At 48.3% G+C, this 23,582-nt stretch overlaps 1 protein-coding gene across 3 annotated transcripts in view; it reads left to right on the forward strand.

Annotated features, from left to right (window-relative positions):
* EXD3 (exonuclease 3'-5' domain containing 3) overlaps positions 1-23,582 on the forward strand; it is a 292,767-nt gene that overhangs the window by 44,188 nt on the left and 224,997 nt on the right. Inside the window, exon 1 of one of the 3 annotated variants that reach the window (XM_032920300.1) lies at positions 7,284-7,347. The exons of the other annotated variants lie outside the window; for them this stretch is intronic. The gene's annotated coding sequence lies outside the window, so the exon portion shown is untranslated. Of the gene's footprint in view, positions 1-7,283; positions 7,348-23,582 lie in introns of those variants that run through there. 3 annotated transcript variants of the gene reach the window in all.

The following is a 23,582-nucleotide window of genomic DNA, read 5'->3' on the forward strand; positions in this document are numbered from 1 at the left end:
GTGACTGGGAGGAAATGTTTGTTCAGTTGGGTGGAACAACTTATCTTTCTTGTGCTTTCTTTGTGGGACATTCATCTTCAGCTGAATGCTGCAGGAGCACTTATTGGGTTGTTTATCATCTCCGAAGAGAGAAGGGTATTTTAGAACCATAGAACCAGAGCCTGGTTTGGGTTGGAAGGGACCTTCAAAGTTCCTCTAGTCCAACCCCCTGCAATGAGCAGGGACATCTTCAACCAGATCACGTTGCCCAGAACCACATCCAGCCTGGCCTGGGATGTCTCCAGGGATGGGGCATCCACCACCTCTCTGGGCAACCTGCGCCAGTGTTTTACCACCCTCATTGTGAAGAATTTCTTCCTCACGTCCAGCCTCAATCTCCCTCTTTTAGTTTAAACCCATCACCCCTCGTCCTGTCGCAGATTTTAGATTGAGGGGATTGAGTTGTCTGTTCCCCTAAACCGCCAGGTGATGCAGGGTACTGAGTGAAATGCTGGAAGGACACAGAGATGCTGTTGGTACCCAACTTGTAGCATATAAGAAAGGAAGAGTTTGGAGGGAAGGGACTGGGCAACCCTAAGCTCCAGAGGAGCTGCCCTCTGCAATCCAAATCCTTTACATTGGGTTGTGCACTGTAGCTATGAGGCAGTAACTGCATGGCCTTTAACGAGTGAAGTATTAAAATGGTCCCTGTAAGTCGCAGTCAGTGCTTTTCTGGTTTGTATCTTGAGGAGTTAAATTCCTGCATGATGGAGTCAGGGGTTTGATGTAATGTTGGGAAGCAAACGCTGCCAATTTGAGTCCCTGACTTTAGCAATTGGCAGCCCCTGCGTTATCCATAACAAACGCACAGCTCCAATGCTTTGTGTTTAGAGAACTGATTTGCTAATTGAAATGCTATTTAAAAGCTCGGGGTTAGTGTTTCAGTTCTCAGTGACCCTGTTGTATTGAGGGTTTGAGTTTCAGATCAGAGACTTTCTACATGTAACCCAGTACGTGTTCGGAGCCCTACACTATCTGAACTATACTGGATGTGAAAGGCAGCAATGAAAACCACTCTTGGTTGCCTACAGATGATGTGAGGTACGCTGGAGATTAGGAAATGTGAAGTATATGGCTGAGGAACAATTATTCTGGAAAGCTTCATAGATGTGAAGCTGAACCATCATGCTACAGGCCTGTGTGTTATTAATAATATTACTTTCAAAGTGGTCACTTAGTCTAATGCTGGTGTTTAGTGGGTGCACTTTTAAAATTGGCTAATAGAGGAGGTTGGATTTCCAGGTGTTTTGGTAAGGAAAGTAAAGATTTCAGTGCAATTACTCACTGTATAGATGAGATGTTCATTGCTTGTGTAGTAGTGACCGGTAAAAAAATTAGATATTTGAACAAAATACCTTGGATAAAGGCAGTGAAACTGTAAACTACAGGAAACCAGTGTATGGGTCTAGACTGTGCCCATTTGGGAACAGGTTTATGTTCCAGCTTCTTAAAAGCATCACCTCTTGTTTTAATCAGTAGCTTGTTGAAAATAAACTGCACCTCCTGGGGGAAACTAAGTGAATAATGTCTCACTTTGCATTAGAATCTCGTTAGTTTTGCAGTTTTGAGTATAAATCAAAAAAATAAGCGAAACCAGCAGCTCCCCCAGTCCAGCGCTGGTTACGTTCCGCTAGTGCATGTCTGGCTCCTTTATGTCAGGCTGTGATTGGAATTCAGCAGGGTAGTGGGAGGCTTTAGGCTTGGTCTCGTTAGTAGAGACAGCATGAGAAAAACACAGCCATTAACATGTGTGTGTGAAGGTGATTTCTGATTCACGTGGTTGGGAAGAGGTGGGAATTCTGCTCCCGGTGTGTTCTCGGGGGCTGAACACGCAGAGCATTGGAGCATGTTTCACTTGGCCCGAGGAAGATGCATTTTAAAGACTTTCTGCCATGATTGTGCAAAACATGTGTTTGGGTTTTTAAATGAAATAATGATAAAAAAGGGCTTAATTGAAACTTTTTGTCTTGGATGTGTGTTGCAAGGCAGCGATTTTCATTTCAGTGAAATATGGCCATTGTGAAACTACAGAGATCTGAACATGGGCATGAAAACAAAGGACACTTAAACTGGGTGTCCTTCACACATGGTTTTTGCAAGCTGATGTTAAAACAGATAGTCATAAAAGCAGAGGGTGGTGGTTCATGGCATAAGCAGCTGATAAATCCTGCAGAGGTCAAGACAGGGAGGTGGAGTTCATTCTGCATAGTAGCTTCAGTGGTCTTGGTGTGGGGGGAAATCTCCTGCTGTAATGCAAAGATGGGTTTTATTTCCGAAGCTGACTGTGGCACTGTGATCTCTAGTCATAAACATAAGCTCCTCTTCATACTGTCCCACCATTACAGCTCTCAGTGTGCGTTTCTTGGATCAATGGACCTTGCTGTTGCAGAGGTGCATATCCCAGAGGAGAGCAGCGGACTGCAAGCTGGGTCCATCAGCACAATCTCAGTTTGAGTACAGTTATAAGAGTAGGGAGTGTAGGGAGCAAATACCAGGGAGAAAGTTAGGTGAGACAGACAAATCATTATTGTTATGATCACAAATTCAAGAGGGAGCCTTGCTTGATGTCACTATTAGCCTGTGTGGAGTGCTGTGCTGGCTGAGGAGTGGTAACAGTGCGACTGTCATGATGCCGTGGGAGCCAGGGCCATAGATCCTGTTCAGTTGCACACTGCTTCCATTGGGAGCCTGAGAGGCTCTGTGCTGCCTTCCTGGGAGTGGGGAAGGGTGGTTTTGGGGCATGAGAAGAGTCTGGCCAGGCTGTTGCAGTGCCAGATGTGAGGTGACCCCCTGCCAGAGTACAGTCATAGAATCCCAGACTGGTTTGAGTTGGAAGGGACCTTAATGCTCATCTGGTTCCAGCCCCCTGCCATGGGCAGGGACACCTTCCACTAGAGCAGGTTGTTCCAAGCCCCATCCAAGCTGGCCTGCTTTGGGTTCAGGGAGCTCTGGGCTTGGGAGCAGCACTCCTTGTGCCCACAAACCGGCTTGGGTGCTGGGAAGCCCTTCCATGGGTGTGCACAGCTCTGAGGCCCAGAGCGGGTCTGGCTCTGCAGAGCTGCCCTCCTGTATCTGCTTCCATCACCTTGCACAGGCAAGACCTCTTCCAAAATTTCAAATCCAGGCTTGGGCTGCACTCTCAAACAGGTAAAACGTAACCCCACATGGAAAAAAGTAAGTTGAGGAGGAAGCTGATGGTATCATGATGGGATAAGGAGCTCTGGGGCCCCTAGCATAAGAAGGACATAGAGCTGTTGGAGCAAGTCCAGAGGAGGCCACGGAGCTGCTGCGACGGCTGGAGCAGCTCTGCTCTGGAGCCAGGCTGAGAGAGCTGGGCTGGTTCAGCCTGGAGAAGAGAAGGCTCCTTAAGGGGAGACCTTAGAGCAGCTCCAGAGCCTAAAGGGGCTCCAGGAAACCTGGAGAGGGGCTTTGGACAAGGGCCTGTAGGGACAGGGCAAGGGGAATGGCTTTAACCTGCCAGAGGGGAGATTGAGATGAGCTCTTAGGCAGAAGCTCTTCCCTGTGAGGGTGCTGAGGCGCTGGCACAGGGTGCCCAGAGAAGCTGTGGCTGCCCCATCCCTGACAGTGTTCAAGGCCAGGTTGGACACAGGGGCTTGGAGCAACCTGCTCTAGTGGAAGGTGTCCCTGCCCGTGGCAGGGGGTTGGAACTGGAGGAGCTTTAAGGTCCCTTCCAACCCAAACCAGCCTGGGATTCTATGAAGCAGGTGAAAGCATTCTCTTTTGACCGATGCCTTAACTCTGGCCTACTTATCTGTAAGTACTTGTCTTTGGTGAGCAAAGGCCAGTTTGTTGGTGTCTTTGTTTAGATGAACCTCAGCCCCACAAGGCTGCTCTTACCCAAGGAACGTTTTCATATTCAGGCCTTCAGGACAGAGCTGGACTCATTTGGTTTTTGTGGTTGTGTCTGCCTAAGCACATGGCTTTGGTTATAAATATGTTTATAATGTATACAGCAGTGCAAGGAGAGGAAAGTGTCTCTGGTTGAACCAAATTCTGTGGAAAATCAATTCCTCCTTTCAACGTTACAACAAGCAGACACCTGCTTCATGTGTCTAGTACCGAGCGTGTGGCACTTATAAAAGTGGTACTTTGTGTCATACAACAAATGAACTCGCTGGGCCCAAACAGCTTTAATAGCTGCGACTGGAGGGTGCAAGCAAGTCTGTTCAAAATCTGCTCTCGTTTGACATGAACTTTGATTTCCTGCCAACCTGCAAATGTAGGTCAGGAAAAGCAGGTACTTGTTCCTGCAGTGCCGTTCGCTGTGCTGTGACTTGCAGCAGTGTTCTGCTTTTTGGTGTTTTGAAAAAAATTTGCATTGATTTCTAAATGTTTCACTTTGGGAAGTCACAACCAGAGGCAAACCCTGGCTTTCGCTGCTTCCACATGTGCTTCATTCTTTCCACAAGCTGTTTTTGGAAGCCTGAAGGCTCTGTTACATGGAAAGCAAGAGAAAGCCGGCGCAAGGCGGACACTTTGGGATGTTTCACATCTCTCAGCGCAAAGGCTTCCCTCCGCGGTGCCCTGCAGGGCCGGGTGGCCTCAGGAACTTGCCTCCTTCGGGAACAGATGGAAAGCTGCTATTTCCATGGATATTGTTTAAAACTGCAGTGGGGAGGTGGGAAGGGAACACCAGGGAAAGGGAGAAACAAAAAAGGGAGCGAGCAAGAAGAGCCTTAAGGCCGGTATTGCTGGAGGGTTTGTTACAGAGCTGGAAAAATTTGCAGGTTTGCTAGGATAACATCATTTTGGCTTTGATATATCCCATTTGGGATGTCTTCTTTACACTTGCTGAGTGTAACTTGGATTGAGGTGAGGAACTTGTTCAGGTTTGAGCATTGCTCTATAAAGTCTCTCTTGGTGGTAGGTTAAAACTAGAGCAGATTCACATTTTTCCTCCTTGCTGTGGTCTAGTGAGGAGCAAAAAGAAACAGACTTTGTACTGTACGTGCTGTGTCCTCAGTGCTGGGCTGTGGGGTGGAGCTGCTCAGACGTAGGAGTTGTCCTGCTCATGCAAAGGCCTTTGTCCTCTGCTGTTCTCTGGCGCTGCCAGGTCCTGCCTGGTCAGCAAAGATTTTGGTAACCTGGAATTTCTGACAATACATCCGATGATGGGTTAGTCTGCAGAGGGACTTGAGCTTACTTTTGATGGGCACTGAAGGGATTTCACATTAGGGTATTATTCAGCCGTCCTTTCCCATTGCCCCGTCCTCCTCCTCCTTGCCTTTCATACAAAAATACCCCATTTCCTCCATGGTCAAACCAGCAGGTACGTGTAAATCCCCTGATATCAAGTGAAACCATGGTCATCACTGGCTAAGGTCAGTGAAGTGAAGCCATTGCCACTGGGAGCACCCAGGAGGAGAGCAGCCGCCTATCCCTGCCTGCAGCCCCGGGCCGCAGGGAGCGAGGGCTGCCCCAGCCCTTATCTGCTGGGTACTATGGTTCTGCAAGAGCTGTGTGTTTAAAAGCATGCAAACATGCTGAGAGAGCTGGGCTGCTTCAGCTGGAGAAGAGAATGCTCCTTAAGGGGAGGCCTTAGAGCAGCTCCAGTGCCTAAAGGGGCTCCAGGAAACCTGGAGAGGGGCTTTGGACAAGGGCCTGTGGGGCCAAGGACAAGGGGAATGGCTTTAACCTGCCAGAGGGGAGATTGAGATGAGCTCTGAGGCAGAAGCTCTTCCCTGTGAGGGTGCTGAGGCGCTGGCACAGGGTGCCCAGAGAAGCTGTGGCTGCCCCATCCCTGGCAGTGTTCAAGGCCAGGTTGGACACAGGGGCTTGGAGCAACCTGCTCTAGTGGAAGGTGTCCCTGCCCATGGCAGGGGGTTGGAACTGGAGGAGCTTTAAGCTCCCTTCTAACACAAACCAGCCTGGGATTCTGTGATTTTGGCTTCAGGCTACTGCATTTGAATTTGACATTTCAAATACTGGGTAGTCTGGATTTCCTATAGAAGATAAATCTAGATTGCTGCTGGTGGATAAGAAGGAAAACAGAAACTGTCAGGAAGGAGAGCTCTGACAGGTGCTTTTGTCATGACAACTTTTGTCATGGCTGTGACTCTGGGGCAGTGGGGCCGTGCAGCTCTGTGCAGTGAAGTCTGCTGAGGGGGAACCCCCCCACGTCAGGAATACAGTGAGGGGACGTGCAGGAAAACCTTCAGATTCTGAACCTACAGAAACTCCGTCCTTGTTTCACAGGAGAGAACAGTTGTCCTCTCTAATTCCTGCTCACTGTGGCATGTCAGCACCGTGAGTTACCCTGAGATCAGCTGGTCCCTTGGGCACATGGGGCTGGAGATCACCTCTGAAGTATGACCGTGTGAGTCTTCAACGGCTGATTCACAGCTTTTGCTGCGTTAATGTGCAGATGTAGAGCAAGCCTGATGCCATCTGACCAAAGCTTTATCTTTTGCACGCCCTTTCTTTGATGCTGAAGTCAAAAGAGGGCACTGGAAACGCTTTCGTTTTAGCATCTTCGGCCGTTTGTAGGTCAGGAGAGTTTTAATTGTCAATTCTCTCCAGGAATTGCTTCTTTTTCCCTCTTAATTGTTTGCTCAGCCCCTCAGAGGCCTGGGGAGCCTTTAATGGCTCGGTATCAGGTTGATTGTTGGTGTATCTGAGGCGTTATTGTCTTAAGCTTGGCTTCGGATGCTGCGTGAGGGGAAGAATGACAGCTGAGCGGAGGCTTCCCGGCGAGCAGGCAGCGCATCCCCCAGCTGGTTGGGAGAATGGAGGGAGAGAAAAAGGAGAAAGGCAGATTATCCCATTATGTTTACAGGGCATCGGTCACTCAGACAATGACTGTCCTCTTTGACAAGAGGATTGTTTAATTAGTTAAGGGTTTGATAAAGAGATGACTGAACACACAGTGCTCTGATGGCATCTGCTTTTTAGTACAGCGGGCACGTCCGCCATGCCAGTGCCGTGCTTCTCCCTTTCCTGAGGAGCACTGGAGGTCTCCAGAGCTCTGTTCCAAGTCTCAGAGCTGGTTACTTGGAGCATATTAAATTGAGTTGCTGTTATCTGAGAAACCAAATTACAATTAAGCTGCCTGTGAAGTAGTTCTGATCGTTCAGAAAGAGTGACGCAATGCATGCTGTACTCGGAAAGGTGTATTTTTGCTGTGTGTATTCTGGTATCATCACTCATCTTACCTTTATAGCTTTTCCCTTGCTCCTATTTGTCTTATTTTTAATCCGTGACAAGCATTGCCAGGTTCAGTTCCTTCCCTCAGAGTCTGAACTAAACCAGAATGAGAATCTGTGTGAAGAGATTATTAGTGATGCAAAGGTAAGTGGGTGTGAAACAGGACAATTCACAATGCTTGTTGGCCATAAGTACAGTATTACACTGGCTTCATCTTGCTTTGGAATTTGACCATAAAATCCAATTTGAAATACAGAAATAATGACTAGAGAGGGAATTTAAGGCATATTTTGAACTGTTGGTGTTAGCATCAATTCTAGTCTATACTTCTGCTCAAAAGCAAGTAGTATACAGAGATAAAACCATTATTCAGTTCTTCAGAAAGTGTTGGGTCTCAGCCATGAAATAATACACCTTTAGCATCCTGCTGGTTTTAAATTGGCATCTGCCTTTGTGAACTAATACTGATGAATAATTACACATGGTACATTCTGTGCAATAAGAAATAATATTGTAGCAAATGCAACTTGTTTATATGGAATCTGCCTGCACTCGGCCTGTTGCCGTATTGTACTCCTAAGCCAACACTGATGTTTTTAGTGTCTAGTATAGCTTTTAAGTTTTGAGCCTCCTGGTAGGTTTTTTCATGGAGGCTTTTCATTCTTTGTAGTGTTTTGTGACCACAGAACAAATACTTCCAATCTGTCAGAGAGTGTGTCATTAGACGTTGATCACAGCCAGAGATGGTCTGTATCAAGCATTTGAAATCCCCGAGGGGATTGTGCATCAGGATTAACTGTCCAGCGTTGGGGACAAACTGCCACTGTGTCTTCCAGTTATTGATCTCGCCTTTGCAAGCTTCCTCTTTGTTTGCTGAGTGTGACAAAGTGGGAAGGCTGTGCCATGTGTCAGCGTCCTTCCTCATCCGGGCACGGCAGACAATGCAGCCAGCATCCCAGGAGGTGGGGGAATGGTGCTAAAGTTGCGCACGCTGGTTTAAGCCTAGCTCAGGAATAACTCTGTCTCAGGTACTGGTGTTTATTGGCTCCGTGCTCCTTTCTTAAAATGGCTGGGGTGTGGGTTTGCTCCAACCCTCAAGAAAATGAGCTGGTACTGTCTTTCTTAGGATGAGTATAAATGTACAATCAGAATCACAGGATGGTTTGAGTTGGAAATGACCTTAAAGATCATCCAGTTCCAACCCCTCTGCCCAGTGCTTCAGAGATCTTACCTGGACACAGGCACTGTGCCTCTCGGGGCCTCTTGCTGCTCCTTCTCCTTTACCCACCAGCGCAGGGCTTGATGCCATGTGCCCCAGGGGAGTCGCAGGAGGACAGCAAAGCCTTTACAACTGATCCCCACTGCTTGAGGGTCTCATGGAAGTTTATGGAGTCCTGTGTTAGTGCCTCACTTGCTGAATTTCCGCTATAGCTTCCTAGAGGGATGCACAGTGTTCTAAAAGATGCTTTTCCTGTCAGTAAATGGCAAGCAGCCTTCAGTCACGTTGATGAGCAGCTTTCCTCCTCCTGCTGCACCCGCGTGGTGTCTCTGGTTCAGGTCACTCTTGGCTCAGGCTGTTTCTGTCTTCCTGTTTTCCACAAACTTGGGCTAAAGGAGGTGGCAAAAATACCTTGAAAGAAATTCAGGTCGAGTATCTCATCAGCACAGGATGCCGCTTCGTGCTTTCATAGCAGCAAAGATCGAGTTTCTCATCAGTAGGAGCTGTGCCAGCTCCACCACCCACAGCTTTGACAAAGGGCATTGTTTGAGCTTTTGAAGTGATTAATACTTTTCAGGAGGTTGCAATTTTCCATTTTCAGCACGTCTCCTCTGATTTCCTTTGTGTGTCCTGGAAGGCTTAGTTGAAGCTGAGGGGCACGGTGAGGAGTGCTTGTGCAGCCAGGCTCACCTGCATGGAGCGGGGAACGTTGCAGTTCTTCCTAAAGTGCATCGTGTCCATCCATCCAGTTAGACAACAACGTTAGTGGCTTCCTCAGCCACCAAATAAGGTTTTCTTTAACCGCCATCAGGCTGTGAGAAATTTCCTCTCCAATAACGCGTTTAAATAGCAACTTTCCTGCACCTTATTTCCATCCTTAGCCTGGCAGAAGTCCTTGAAGAGGGGCTGCAACAGCCACGGTTACACCCAACTGTAAGAAACCAGAGTGCACTTCTGCAAGGGATGCACTCAGTTCATCACTGAATCCAGAGGTAGCTGGATGATGGAACAAACAAGATGAGGAACACACAAGAGCCACAGGCAGCAGCGTTGGCTCTTTTCAGCTGGCACCTTTCTTGTTAAGCAAGACCCTTGCCTGTTTTCTGTGGTCTCGCCCTGTGGGAGAGCTGTGTTTGGGGCTTTCTGCCTTGCTCTGGGCTGCACCTATTGCATGGAAATGAGACACAAGAGGCATTGCTCTGCTGCTCAGGTTTACAGTCGAGAGCAGTAACTGTTCATGTGCATTTCTAGCTCCCTGTAGCACTGTGACAGCAGCACTCAAAGCTGGAGCTAGCCGTGTTGGTGCCTGGGTTGTTGTCTGGTTTGGATTGCAGTGTTTCTGCTGCAACCTGTGGCATTGATGGCAGGAGCAGGGCACTGTGTGTCTGTCCTCCTTTATCTGCTGTAAAACCTGACCTCTCCAAGTCCAGATGTTGGTATCTTCAGGGAGGCTGAGAAGTCTTCCACTGAGAAAGGGAGTGAGGGGGCGACTTCTTGGAGCTAATGAACCTTTCCTGAGAGCACGCAGGAAAGATAAAACCAGGATAAACAGTTAAATCATGTCAGTGCTTGGCACCCCAGGGTGGAGAGTCATTGAGGCACAGAAGTGGAGGAAGGGGTGATATTTAAGACCATTCTTACCAACTTTTAAGACAGTTTTAAAAACTTCCAAGAAAGTGTGTGGCCATTGAAAGAGGTGGGATGCAAACAGTGGGGAGGCAGCAGAGAGCCTTCTGCTGTGACTGTCACCCAGAGCACCCAACAGTTCTGTTCTCATGTGTCTGCTGGACAATGCAGAATGCTGTTCTGTGCAGCATGCAGCTTCTCTGGGGTTTAAGAAGGAACCTAAGGAGCTGATCTGGAGAGGGGCTTTGGACAAGGGCCTCTAGGGACAGGACAAGGGGAATGGCTTTAACCTGCCAGAGGGGAGATTGAGATGAGCTCTGAGGCAGAAGCTCTTCCCTGTGAGGGTGCTGAGGCGCTGGCACAGGGTGCCCAGAGAAGCTGTGGCTGCCCCATCCCTGGCAGTGTTCAAGGCCAGGTTGGACACAGGGGCTTGGAGCAACCTGCTCTAGTGGAAGGTGTCCCTGCCTGTGGCAGGGGGTTGGAACTGGAGGAGCTTTAAGCTCCCTTCCAACCCAAACCAGTCTGGGATTCTATGCAGAAAGCACAGTCATCTGCACACTCACAGAGCGGAGAGCAGTGCAGGGGGAGATCTCTCTCCAGCGGTTACTTTGATCAAGTGTGGACCTGCACGTACATAATGCTTTAAGAGAGATACTTCATGGCATTGAGGCAATGCAGTGCAGATGCTCACTATCTTGATGTAGCTAACTTGTGAACAAGTGAATTAGACTGGATCATCCCAGCGCAGACATGGTGCTTCATGTTGAAATGAAAAGGAAAGAATCCCAATCTTCCCAGTGGCTGCCCACAGCTTTGCTGTTTCACTTTGAATTTGTTGCCAGTTGTTCAGATGCCAGATCGTTTGGCAGACATAAATCAGATATTCGTGCCCATGCCTAAAGGAGAATAATATGTTGGTTCTAACATTTGTATTATTTTATGGGTCGATTCATCATTACTTAAAGGTCTTTCAGAAGGTGGTTAAAACTATGCATAAACGGTAGTACTTTCTGTAAAATTAGACCATGATGATTGCAACTATAACTGCAACTAATAAATCATACTGAGAAAAACACATGCCTTTCAGGTTAATAATTTTCCTTATGGATGTGTAACAGTCCAAAAGCTGGGTCATGCAGCAATCCCCCCCACTTCTTCTGAAGATAATGGCAGAGACTGCCGTAGCTATTGACATCTCCTGATCAGAGTAGATAGTGTCACAGTGACTGTGCATGTCACTGCTCAAAGCACTCTGAAAATCAATCTGAGCCTTTGAATGTGGGTACTCTGGTCCCCTGACACAGTCTGACCCATGTGCTGGGTGGTGATGCAGGAGGAGGCTGGAAGGTGAAGCCCTTGCTTGGTTGTCATAATCACAACCAAAGGGCAGGGGAAGGTTGTTGAAGACCCCTCTTCCAGTCATATGGAGAAACCTGGCTCACCACCCAGGAGGTTCAGGAGTGGTTTCTCTGTGGCAGCCTTCCAGGGTGCTGTGAGGAGAACAGAACCCCAGCTTCAAACCTCTCCTTGGTTTTTTCAATATTGTCTCCCACAAACTTGATTACAAACCGATGTCCCATGTGAAAGCCAATTATGCCACCAAAGATAACCTTGTTAATCCCATCGATGGCTTAATCAGTGCATTCAAAGCCTGCTTTCTGAGGAAGACCTTCTCTAAGCTTATTCAGGAGGTAAAGGGTGAGGAAGAACTCTCCCCAGAGGAGTTTTGGAAGGAATTTATTATCAGGCATGGTGTAGATAACACTGATGTGGCTTGGGAAGAGATCAAAATTCATTGCACAGTGTGTGGTGAACAATGTCACTCGACTTTGCTCTGACTTTGTGGGATCTGACATTATCCAGCAGAATGGTATTTCTTGTGCTGTGGGTACAAGCGTGAGGGAGAGTACAAGGAGAATGTGGTGGAGTTACTGGCTTCATGCTCTAAAAGCTTGATTTTGATAAGCAGCTTTAATTGACCTTCATGTCATCTGGTGACGACGGTGAAAATGAAAGAAGCAGAGACAACACTTACATTGAAGGGTTGCTGTGCAGGTGCCAGTCCATAGGTGCAAATGGGTGAGATTGTTCAGGATAAAGATCTTCTCATAGAGTAGGCAGAGCAAGCCACCAGTGCCTTGTAATATTTGATCTTACATTAGGAAGAGCTCTACTGGTCAAAATCTCATCAGTAGGAGTTTATATTTCAAGTAGTAGTCAGGCTCTTTAGCCAGAGCAAAGCCAGTGTCTCCTCCAGCTTTTCAGTCATTACCAGATGTTGGTAGTTGGTCTCTGATTGCAGCAGCACCTGCCTCTCCATCCACCATGTCATCCAGCGTTCCTGTCTCCTCGCTGCCTTCTGTTGCATGATTTAACAAACAGGATATTCTTTGAAGGAGGTAGGACTCATGGGCAGTGGCGGGTGTCAGTCTCTTCTTCCATGTAACAAGTGATAGGACAAGAGGAAATGGCCTCAAGTTGCTCTAGGGAAGGTTGAGATTGGATATTAGGAAAAATGTCTTCACCAAAAGGGTTGTCAACCACTGGAACAGGCTGCCCAGGGAAGTGGTAGAGTCACTGTCTCTGGAGGGATTTAAAAGACGAGTGAATGTGGCACTTAGGGACATGGGTTAGTGGTGGCCTTGGCAGTGCTGGGCTAACAGTTGGACTTGATGATCTTACAGGTCTTTTCCAACCTAAACAATTCTATGATTCTATGTGAGTAAAAGACAAAGAGAAATGAGAAGCAAAACTTACTAAAACAAGTAGCTTCTTGTTGGCGAGGTGTATCAGATCTCAGGTGAGAAAAGACTGTGAAGGAAATCTAGGTCAAACCTGATAAGATAACCTGGAAATTTAAATGCCAATAGCTTGTGGAACTTCTGAACTCTGAAAATGTGTACAAGGTGTAATATGTGCCGGGAGCAGCGCTGGAGCACAACTCTAAACGTGAGTGGTGCCTGAAACCTGTGCAGGCTGCAGAGCTGCTGGCTCTGCTCCGGGTGTGTGCAGCCTGTTGGTAGCTCTGGCTGAGGGCGGAAGATGAGGAGCCGCAGACAGTTGGGATCTGAGGGATTTGCTAACAACAGGGACAGCAGAGGAAATGTTGATTTGAGAGGAAATCCTTGGATTATTGGGCTTTGATTCTAGTAGCATTTAGACATGGTCTGGAGTGAAAGTAATCAAGGAGGAATCAACACAGCTGAGTTTCAGCTCCTTCAAGTGACTAGAAAGGGAGATTAGCAAGGGAAGCAGATCAAGATGGAGAAAATGCACTGGATTGCTAAAATTACTCATCCAGCTTGTAAAAGCTTTTGTTCAGTGCTGTGTCTATAGCCAGAGCTACTCAAGCAGAGCCTCAGGAGAAGGAAAGCTTCAACACTTTAAAAATATATTAAAAAAGAGGGAGAAAAAAAAGAGGTGGTTTTGTCAAAGACAAACTTCCCTCCATCCCTCTTCCTGTAAATGCCATGACGATCTAGTTGAAGATGTCCCTGCTCATTGCAGGGGGGTTGGACTAGAGGAGCTTTGAAGGTCTCTTCCAACCCAAACCGTTCTGTGATTCTATGATTCTTAAAGCTGTGTCTGTTTTGTCTGGGAGTTTGAGCATCTGTCGGTCAGGAATTGGTTGTTTTTACTGCCCTTCTACCAACACAACTGTACTTCCAAAGCTTTGTAGTGTAGATGTGGCCCAAGAGTGTCTTGGTGATCCCTGAGGAGCAACCCCCAAAGTGAAGATTTGGGCAGGAGGTAAGAGTTCAGATCGTGTTCCTACATGCGTTGATGATCTGTGTGTTAGTGCTCTGACTCATGTCTGCTGGCCAAACAGCTGCAGTAATTTAGGAGATGACTGTCCCCCACTGTTTATTAGTGCTGCAGAAGGAATCTATGATCTATGTGTCCTTGTATCTCTAGCTCAGAACCCAGCAGTTTGGCACAGATACTTCACATGAACATGCCAGAACAGAGAGCCAAAGCATCAGGCATGCAGAGCTCCAGCCAGCTGTGGAGCAAGGTGGGACAGACAGCTGGCGAGGGCCGTGCCTTCAGCTGCCACAGCTGCGTTTGCCTGCTGGAAGGGTCCAACTCTGGAGGATGCTTAATGCATTTAAAGAAAGTGAATAGGTTTATGCAAGATAATAAAGCTTCCTCAGCGGGCCAGGAGGATGTTCAAACACCCTCTGTCACAGAACACAGGACAGATGTTAGTGCTGAGTTCGCTGCTTAACCCTGGTGTCTAAACTTGATATTGAAGTGCTGGGAAGTAGTCGAAGTGCCTGAGAAGTCGAAATGAAACAGGCCAGGCTCTGTTTTGGGAAGTCTTGAAGTCATATATTGAGTCCCCGGTGGTGGTGTGCTCACATTGTTAACACAGGACTGTCCTAGGGTTGGAAAAGAGAAAGCAAAGTAGTTTCTTTTTACATTTGAGGGAGAGCTCAAGAGGCACTGAACTATCAGCTTTTGCGGTAACTATGCTGTATCTCCTAGTGAGAAGGATTTACATGTTACTATTACAATCATCTTGATTATTTAGAACCCTGGATTTTTAAAGTTTTTCTTTTTTTTTTTTTTTTTTTAAATATTATAGTGATTTTCAGTAGGGGCCACAATTTGGAATTACATTTGTGAAGCGTGTTCACCCTGAGCTGCTTTTCTGTTTGCTGAGAGCTTTATTTTCGTACTTTGATTCTGGTTGAAATTCTGCACTACGTATTTCCAAATCTTCCTTAGTTTGGGGTTTTTTTTTTCCTTTAAGGTGCTGTTCTGGAGGTGGGATGATCCTTTGGGATTCTTCCTAGTGACGTGGAGATCCTTTGGTAGACAAAGTCCAACCTGCATGTGTTTGAAATAGCACTTAGAAAGTAGCAGCGTCAGCAGCTGGACAGTCTGTAAGCTGTCCTTGGGCTTACCCAGCACACGCTGACTCTCAGGCAGGGCTTGTTCCTCCGGCCTTTCCTTCACACAAGCCCAGTAAAAACAAGAAGCAGAAAAATGCAGACAATAACAAGGCTGAAAATTGATCTCTAAAGTTATCTCAGAAGAAAAGGTTTAGGTTTCGCTGTTGCCTTTACACAGAATATTCTCTGTTCTTGGTGTTCATTATTCCACAGGACTCTTCCAGTGCAGCACAGCAGGGTCAGGATGTGTCCTGTTAGAGGTTCAGTTAAGCAAACTTCTTTGCGTCTGGCGTCTGCAGAGGGTCGGGGTGTCACTGGTTACACTCAGGCATCTCGGTGTACCTCTGAGTGAGACACTGTGTGTTGGACATGCTGCAGGATTGGTGCTGGGTACACGGCAGAGGTGTGTGTGATCACATCCTCCCTTCCCTTCATCAGTGCCCAGTGGCACTGGTGGCACAGAGCCCCTGTGCCAGGCACCACAGCTGCTCCTCCTCTGCCCAGGGATCCTCCTGCCTGGCTCAGGGATGTGGCAGGGTCACAGTGCTACAGATACTGTGTGATGTGGAGGCTGTTGAGGGAATCATGGAATCCCAGACTGGTTTGGGTTGAAGGGACCTTAAAGCTTGTCCAGTTCCAACCCCCTGCCACGAGCAGGGACACTTTCCACTAGAGCAGGTTGCTCCAAGCCCCTGTGTCCAACCTGGCCTTAAACACTGCTAGGGATGGGGCAGCCACAGCTTCTCTGGGCACCCTGTGCCAGCGCCTCAGCACCCTCACAGGGAAGACTCCTGCATCAAAAGTGTGGGGCTGGAAGGGTTCGAATGGTTCCCTTCCAGGGACAATACCCTCAGGTATCATCCCTGGCCAAGGACAGGAACATTCTGCTTTGGATTGTACTCCAAATTAGTGCTGGAAGTGTGGTCACCTTCCGTTTTTGGAAAGAAGGGGATAAGACAGATGCTGCACGTGAGGGTCTGGGGGGCGTTGGGGTGTGGAAAGGGTGGTGAGTAACAAGAGGTTTTGGGTAACACCAGAGAGGAGAGCAGGCTGCCTTCCTTCAGGCAGTGCGCTCCGCACACCCAGGGGCCAAGGGGCACTGTGAGGAGTATAATTTTACAGAAATACCAAACAAGAGAAGAAATGTTAAGTGATGAAATGTGCTTTAGAAGAACAGGAGTTTAGAAGAGTTGAGGCAGCTTCAGCCGGAACCGCGCCGGGCGCAGGCCGGGCCTGCAGGGCCGAGCCGGGCCGGCAGCGCTTGTCAGCAGAGGGTGCCAGAGACCGGGAGCGGAGCGCGCTCCGGTGCGAGCCGCGCACAGTGTGGAGCCAGCGCCGCCCGCGGGGACGGGGCGCAGGGAGAGACACAGCGTGTGCAGCGAGAGGGACGTGGAGCTGCGGGAGCGAGCCCAGAGGAGGCCACGGAGCTGCTGCGAGGGCTGGAGCAGCTCTGCTCTGGAGCCAGGCTGAGAAAGCTGGGCTGGGGCAGCCTGGAGAAGAGAAGGCTCCTGAAGGGGAGACCTTAGAGCAGCTCCAGTGCCTAAAGGGGCTACAGGAAACCTGGAGAGGGGCTTTGGACAAGGGCCTCTAGGGACAGGACAAGGGGAATGGCTTTAACCTGCCAGAGGGGAGATTGAGATGAGCTCTGAGGCAGAAGCTCTTCCCTGTGAGGGTGCTGAGGCGCTGGCACAGGGTGCCCAGAGAAGCTGTGGCTGCCCCATCCGTGGCAGTGTTCAAGGCCAGGTTGGACACAGGGGCTTGGAGCAACCTGCTCTAGTGGAAGGTGTCCCTGCCCGTGGCAGGGGTTGGAACTGGATGAGCTTTAAGCTCCCTTCCAACACAAACCATTCTATAAACCCTCACAGCTTTGCCCTGAGTTTCAGCAGTGACTTTAGTTGTGCTGATTGTTTCCAGGGTGAGTTTTCAAAGAGACTGAAGGTGATTGATGTGTAAGAAGAGAAATGAGCAGGAAGAGCTTGGTCTGCAGAGTGGTACACGTTCGTGTTGCCAGACACATGCTTGAAGAAGGTGGGGGAATCAGGAAAGACAGCAATCAGCAGCCAAGGTCCCACACTCGGATGTGCAGGCAGGAGTTTGTATCTGTGCATGCTGTTGGCCTGCACAAGCCTCTAGGTGTGGGAGTGGAGATTTGCAGGTGATGAGGGATGTGGTTCTGGGAGCCTTCACAAGATGCTCAGAGCCAGCGGTGTGATGACAGAGGCGGCGGCTGCCAGGATTTATTTTCTCTTGGTGCAATGAGCCTCTTCTTAGATGCTCTGTTGCAATTAGCTTCCAGGAACCCTGAGAGCAAACTGCCTCCCCAGCAGCTCAGGAGGTTGGAGGGATACTTACGAATTATGGAAAGTATTTATTTCGTCCTTGTTATCCACGACTTCAGACCTACGAGAAACAAGGGCAAATGTATTTAGGCGCCCCAATAGGCAAATACCCTGTGTGTGTGTCTGGGCTGCTTTCCTCTGACTCACACGTGCCTCGGGAGTCGCAGTGTTCCTCCAGTGGGAGAGCTTTGGGGCAGAAATCACCCTGGAGAAATCACATTCAAAGGTCTTCCTGGGCTTTCCCAAACTGAAGTTGAAGCTGTGAATTATGTTGTTTCTTTTTTCCCCCCTTTGGAAAGGAGGACCCATCTCAGCTCAGGAAGATCTGTTAGCTATTCCCTGCTCGCCCTCTGGAATACCCTCCTCACTGTACCGCTGTGAATGGAATGGAGTAGTGTGTCACTGCATTAAGTTCAGTCGGATGCTGTTGGTAAACTGTTTACCCTGGCTGGAAGGGAAGCACTGACCCAGCCTTTGAAGTTGCTGTGTTTAGGATGGAGGGTCAGCTCTACTGTCAGGAGTAAAACACACAGAAATTAGCTGCTGGCGTGTGATTTGCACAGTCAGCTCTGTGTTGTGAGAGGCTGGGTGTGAACTTCTTGGTTTCAAATATTGCTGCACATGGTTGGTACCTGCACACAGCAATTGTTTTATTCTTGGTATCCTGTTAATGGCAATGCTGTGCTGGACATTTCTGCATGTGTGCAGGAAGACACGTTCTCTGGTGTACAGGGCTTTCTCTGTGGGTCCAGGTTTTATTTATGCCCTGGTGCCACAACAATTTGCTTATTGATGTTGTAACTTGAACAGGAACTTCCAATAAGAACACATTCTTGTCAAGCTGGCAGGTTTCACTGTGCTGAGGGGAAGAGCCTTGAGAGTCCAGCAGCCCTTGATAGATATCTGTTGATATTCTGTCAGCTGCCTTCTAGTTTTAGTCTCAGAACTAGTTAGGCGGAGGGTGCATGCTAGAACTGTGTAGCTCTACTGGTTTCTGCTGTCTGTGTTCTGGTTTAAGCCTTCAGCAGCTACAGTGAATCTTGTTATGATAGTAATAGAATCCCAGGCTGGTTTGGGTTGGAAGGGACCTTAAAGCTCATCCAGTTCCAACCCCTGCCATGGGCAGGGACACCTTCCACTAGAGCAGGTTGCTCCAAGCCCCTGTGTCCAACCTGGCCTTGAACACTGCCAGGGATGGGGCAGCCACAGCTTCTCTGGGCACCCTGTCACAGGGAAGAACTTCTGACTAAGATCTCATCTCAGTCTGCCGTCTCCTATCTTGAAGAATTTAATAGTGTGAAGTTATTAAATTACTCCTGTAAATGATCAAAAATTGATAATAACTTAATTGAAATTCCATCAAACTGAAGTGGAGAAAGAGGGCTCTCTGGAGAAAGAGGGATCTCCTTCTTAGAATGAGCACAAATAGCATGAATCAATGCAGAAGGTGGGTTTTAGCTGCAGGTTCTTGTCCTGGCCTGTTCCCAGAAGCACACTCAAGCGTTGGCAGGTTCTGGGCTGCCCTGTTCCGACGGGAGCTCCTCAGCCACCCATGAGGCTCTGGGGAGCCCAGCCCTGCCTTGGGGTGGTGCTGGGCAGGTCAGGGGTGACCTGAGGCTCTTTGCAGAGGCACAGTGTTGCTGGCACTGCTGCTGGCACTGCTTTTTTCCTGTATCCTTATCACAGAGAAGTGAGGTTTCTGTTTCTGGGTAGTTAAAGTTTTATGTGATAAAGGAAAGACTGTGAAAATAGGTGCAACTGCCATATGCATTTCAGCCTGTGGTACAAAGAGGCCTCTTCATCACTTTTCCCCACTTTGAAATAACATAGGCTACTGAGATTGCTTGTAAATAGTCCTGGTATGTAGGTAATATGTGACCTGCTGAAGTCCGAGATGCCTTAATTCCAGCGTGGAGCAGAGATTTTGGGTGGTGTAACTTAGCTAGTGTGTTATGAAGAATGAAGTGTTGGGTTTGAGGCTGATGGGAGCCTAAAAGCCAAATCTGTCCCCAGGGCTGCTGAGTTGGGTTTAAGGATGGAATCCAAAGCCTGTAAAAGTCAATGAAAAGATACCCCTGTTTTTCAGATCATGTTTTGTTAGCGCTCCTAAGGCTACCGCTCCTTCACCCCTACTCCTAACTCATTCTTTTCACTGCAGAGGGATGCATTAATCCTGGATATCTCTTGCTACATGTGCCTGTGTGTTCTATAACAATAAAGCAAGAAAAGGCAGGTAGCAAAAACGTGAGATAGGCTTAAAAACTGCAGTATGGAGAAGCCTACAAAGAAACATTGGTTCTGGTATTTGTCATCTTGTTTCTAAAGCTTGAAGTTACTCTCACTTCACATTTTCAACCAAGCGGAAGAGAAACCTGTTCTTTTGTTTTCGTGATGTTTTCCGAAGAGAGAGGAGAGATTTTTAACACAGTCTCTTCACCCAGATGCTGGGCTTTAAGGAAAGCACCAGTTATGGCAGGGCTTGAGGTAATGGCACAAGAGTTGACCCCACACAGGGTTAACAAACTATCAGGAGAGAGATTTACTGCTTTTCTCAGCATGGTTCCAAAGCTGAGGGTTCAGGAGCCTCTTGTTCACTCCAGCCCCATCACTTGATGGCCCTGCTTGAGCTGAAACTGCTCAAAAGGAAACTGGTGGCCTCCAGTTCCCTGTCTGGTGGTGGCTGTGGCCTCAGCTGTTACTGAGGAAGCAGGACCGTGAACTGTGTCATGTGAAGAAGCCTCCTCTCTTCACCTGAATGTTATTTTACCTTTGGGCAGGTCTGAACTGCAGGCAGGGGAGGTGGCAGGCACTTGCTAGACACTCATCCTTTTTGCTTCAGACCATGGGCATTATTCAGGATGAGCAGGTGTAATCATGAAATCCCAGACTGGTTTGTGTTGGAAGGGAGCTTAAAGCTCATCCAGTTCCAACCCCCTGCCACGGGCAGGGACACCTTCCACTAGAGCAGGTTGCTCCAAGCCCCTGTGTCCAACCTGGCCTTGAACACTGCCAGGGATGGGGCAGCCACAGCTTCTCTGGGCACCCTGTGCCAGCGCCTCAGCACCCTCACAGGGAAGAGCTTCTGCCTCAGAGCTCATCTCAATCTCCCCTCTGGCAGGTTAAAGCCATTCCCCTTGTCCTGTCCCTACAGCAAAACACTCCTGTATGGCCCTGGGCCCCATATCAAGAGCTCAACAGTGCCCATGCCTGCTCTGGAATAAAATAGAAGTCCTTGGAAGAGCAGTTGGGCAGCTCTTTGCAGAAACCTTTTTCTTTAGCTGTTCTGTGCTGGGTTTCTGTATGGGGAATGCTTTGAACAGCAGAAAGCATCTCTAACAGCAGTTACCTTCTCATGTGCTGTTATTCACCTCTGTGAACTGATCACAACATCCTGCAGGATTGGAGATGGGGAGTTACATTCTCCCTCTGGACACACTTGATTTAGACCTAAGCGGGGCTGACCTAACAGGAAAAAACCACAAGCCTGATCCTGACTACAAAAATAGCAGGCAAGGAAAAAGAGAATAGCTTTTTTTACTGAAGAACAATTGGATTACATGTACTATTAATTCCTGAATTAGTCTTGTCTGGTGTAAAAAAGCAAGGCTCGAGGGGCTTTAGGTAATGTCAAGATTGAAAGGACCCTTGAGGAGAAATTGTGACTTTTTTTGCTGTTCGAAAGAATGGAAGTAGTGTCTCGAAGTGTCTGCTGGCAAGAAACTTTCTCTTTAGTGAATTATTAGATGTATCTGATGCCAGTGAAGTGAAAAAGTACAAACTGGTGCAGGACAAAACTGAGGCGGGTATTCTGCAGCCAGCAGTGATTCTGATGGGGTAAAGAATGAGGAGCAGACTGGGGATGGCGGGAGAGTTTCTCTGGAAAACTCAGGCATTACCCCTGGGTAGTAAAGTTTGGCCATCTTCAAGCGTGTACTTAGCAAATGTCAGGAGTCTGTGAATGTACAGTCTGCAAGCATTAAGCTGAAAGAGAATAGACTGAGATGAGCTCTTAGGCAGAAGCTCTTCCCTGTGAGGGTGCTGAGGTGCTGGCACAGGGTGCCCAGAGAAGCTGTGGCTGCCCCATCCCTGGCAGTGTTCAAGGCCAGGTTGGACACAGGGGCTTGGAGCAACCTGCTCTAGTGGAAGGTGTCCCTGCCCGTGGCAGGGGGTTGGAACTGGAGGAGCTTTAAGGTCCCTTCAATGCAACCAAATTCTGGGATTCTGTGAAACATACCACAGAATAGCAGAGCAGATGAGGTTGGAGGGGACTTCCTGGAGATCACCCACTGCAACCCCACACTCAGAGCAGGTTGTCCTGTCAGGATGGAGACTCTACAGTCTTTCTGGACAGGCTGTTCCAGTGTTTGATCACTTGTACAGTAAAAAGACCCCAACAAAAGAAACCCCAAAAAATAAACAAGAAAGCATTTTTTCCCCTGATGTTTAAACCTGATTTCCTCCATTTCATGCCCATTCCCTCTTGTCCTGCTGCTGGGCAGCACTGAGGAACGTCTGACTCTTCCAGACTCTTGTATCTGTGTGGGTATATTAAGATAAATACAGAATCTGTAGGCAACTAAGTAACACAGAGATAATGAGGAGGTAATAGATTCAAAATACCAACTTCAAAGCAGTGTCATTTGCTCTTGTTTGATACTGGTGCTTTGCCTGACACTTGCTGATGTGTTTCTCAGTATACTGTGGGACAGCAAAGCCAATATGTTCATCTCTGGGGTAAAGCAATGATAGAGTGGGGGATTCAGCTGGTTGGACATAGATGCCTTCATCTGAGGTGGCCACTGAGTCTCTAGATAGCCATCAGAGAGAAACAGGTTACTCCATAGATGTGTTCTTCAGGTTGTCCATATTCGGGTGAGCTCCCTAGAGATGCTTCTGTATCTCCACTGATCAGAAGGGGAGCCCAGATGCTCACATGAGATGCAGGCATCTGCATGGATGGATCCTGCACAGAGTGCCCTTGGAGGAGCTTTGTGTCTCCAGAGCAGCACTGATACTCCCTGTGTTTACTGTGGGAGGTGTTTCTGGCATGATTTGGGTTCAGTCCTGCAGTTTAATGTACAGACGGAGGAGATGGCCATGGGGAACAGAAGCTTACAGGTGTTCACGTGGTGGGATGGCTGCCCTCAGCCCAGGCTCCTCTGGGGAGAATTCTGCTTTCCATGGGGCTGGTGTGTCCGGCAGAGCCTCTGGGGCCCTGGCTGTGTCTGTGGGATGGAGCTGGCCCTCGGCTCTCCCATAGTCCCTCCTTGCACCAGAGGCTGAGCATGTCTCCCTTGGGTCTACACTGGAGACAGCTTGAACTACCTGATGTACCTGTTAGAAGCTGCTCTAGATACACAAGTGTGAGCCCTGGACGTTGTGATTGAGAGTTTGTTCCCTGCCTCTTCCAGAGTCAGTCCTGCTGGAATTTCTATACAGTGGCATTTAAAGGAATCTCGTCAGAGTTCTGGGAATGTGCCCAAGCCATGTTTGTGGCTGTTACTGTGGTGGGGTCTCGCGGGACGCAACCTGGAAAGCCACTGCTTGCAAGGGGGGAAATTCTTCTCCTTTGCCCAACTGCTGAGGAGGGCTAAATTCTGCAGAGTCCTGGACCTTGAACTTGCCATTTCCTTTACCTTTCGTTTTTTTTTTTTTATTGGCTAAAGACCTCAAAGCAAGAGAAGTCTCTTTGCTGTTACAACATGCTGAGGTCAGTTCTGACCCACTAGATCATGTACTTCAGCTGCTTGCATTTAGCAGCTGGGTGAGATGCTACCAAAGGTGACCTTTGTGGTGCCTGGTAAGAATATAAACTTTTGAAATCCCCCTCTGAGTGACGTACACCTAATGCTGAATGTGGGATTCGTGTTCTCAAAGTTACCTGTCATCCTTTGAAGAGCAGGAGGCTACTATTCTGAGGACATCTGTGCTTGTTCTGTGTCATGTCCTGCTCGATGGTGCCTTACTTATACTGCTGCCAAGAACAAAACCCAATATACTGATGAATACCTCCAGCCTGTTGTACAGTTACTTAAATCACTTGTTGTTACTGCTGCTCCATTTGTATTTTTCTAAGCATTTGTGTTCCACCAGCGCAGTTAGTGAGTGCTCTCGAGGGGGAATTTCCTTCCTGATAAACAATTCTGCAGTGTGATTCAGCAGGAAGGATGTGGTGGTTGAGGCACTGGACTGGGATTTGGGAGACATGGGTTCTGTTCCCAACTCTACCACAGTCAAGATGTGATGAGTGGAAGGGCAAGCAAACAAAGAGGAGGAGCTGTTTAGCTACGGCAGAAA

The sequence above is a fragment of the Strigops habroptila genome, chromosome 15 (genome assembly GCF_004027225.2).
Source record: "Strigops habroptila isolate Jane chromosome 15, bStrHab1.2.pri, whole genome shotgun sequence".
Lineage (NCBI taxonomy): Eukaryota > Metazoa > Chordata > Aves > Psittaciformes > Psittacidae > Strigops > Strigops habroptila.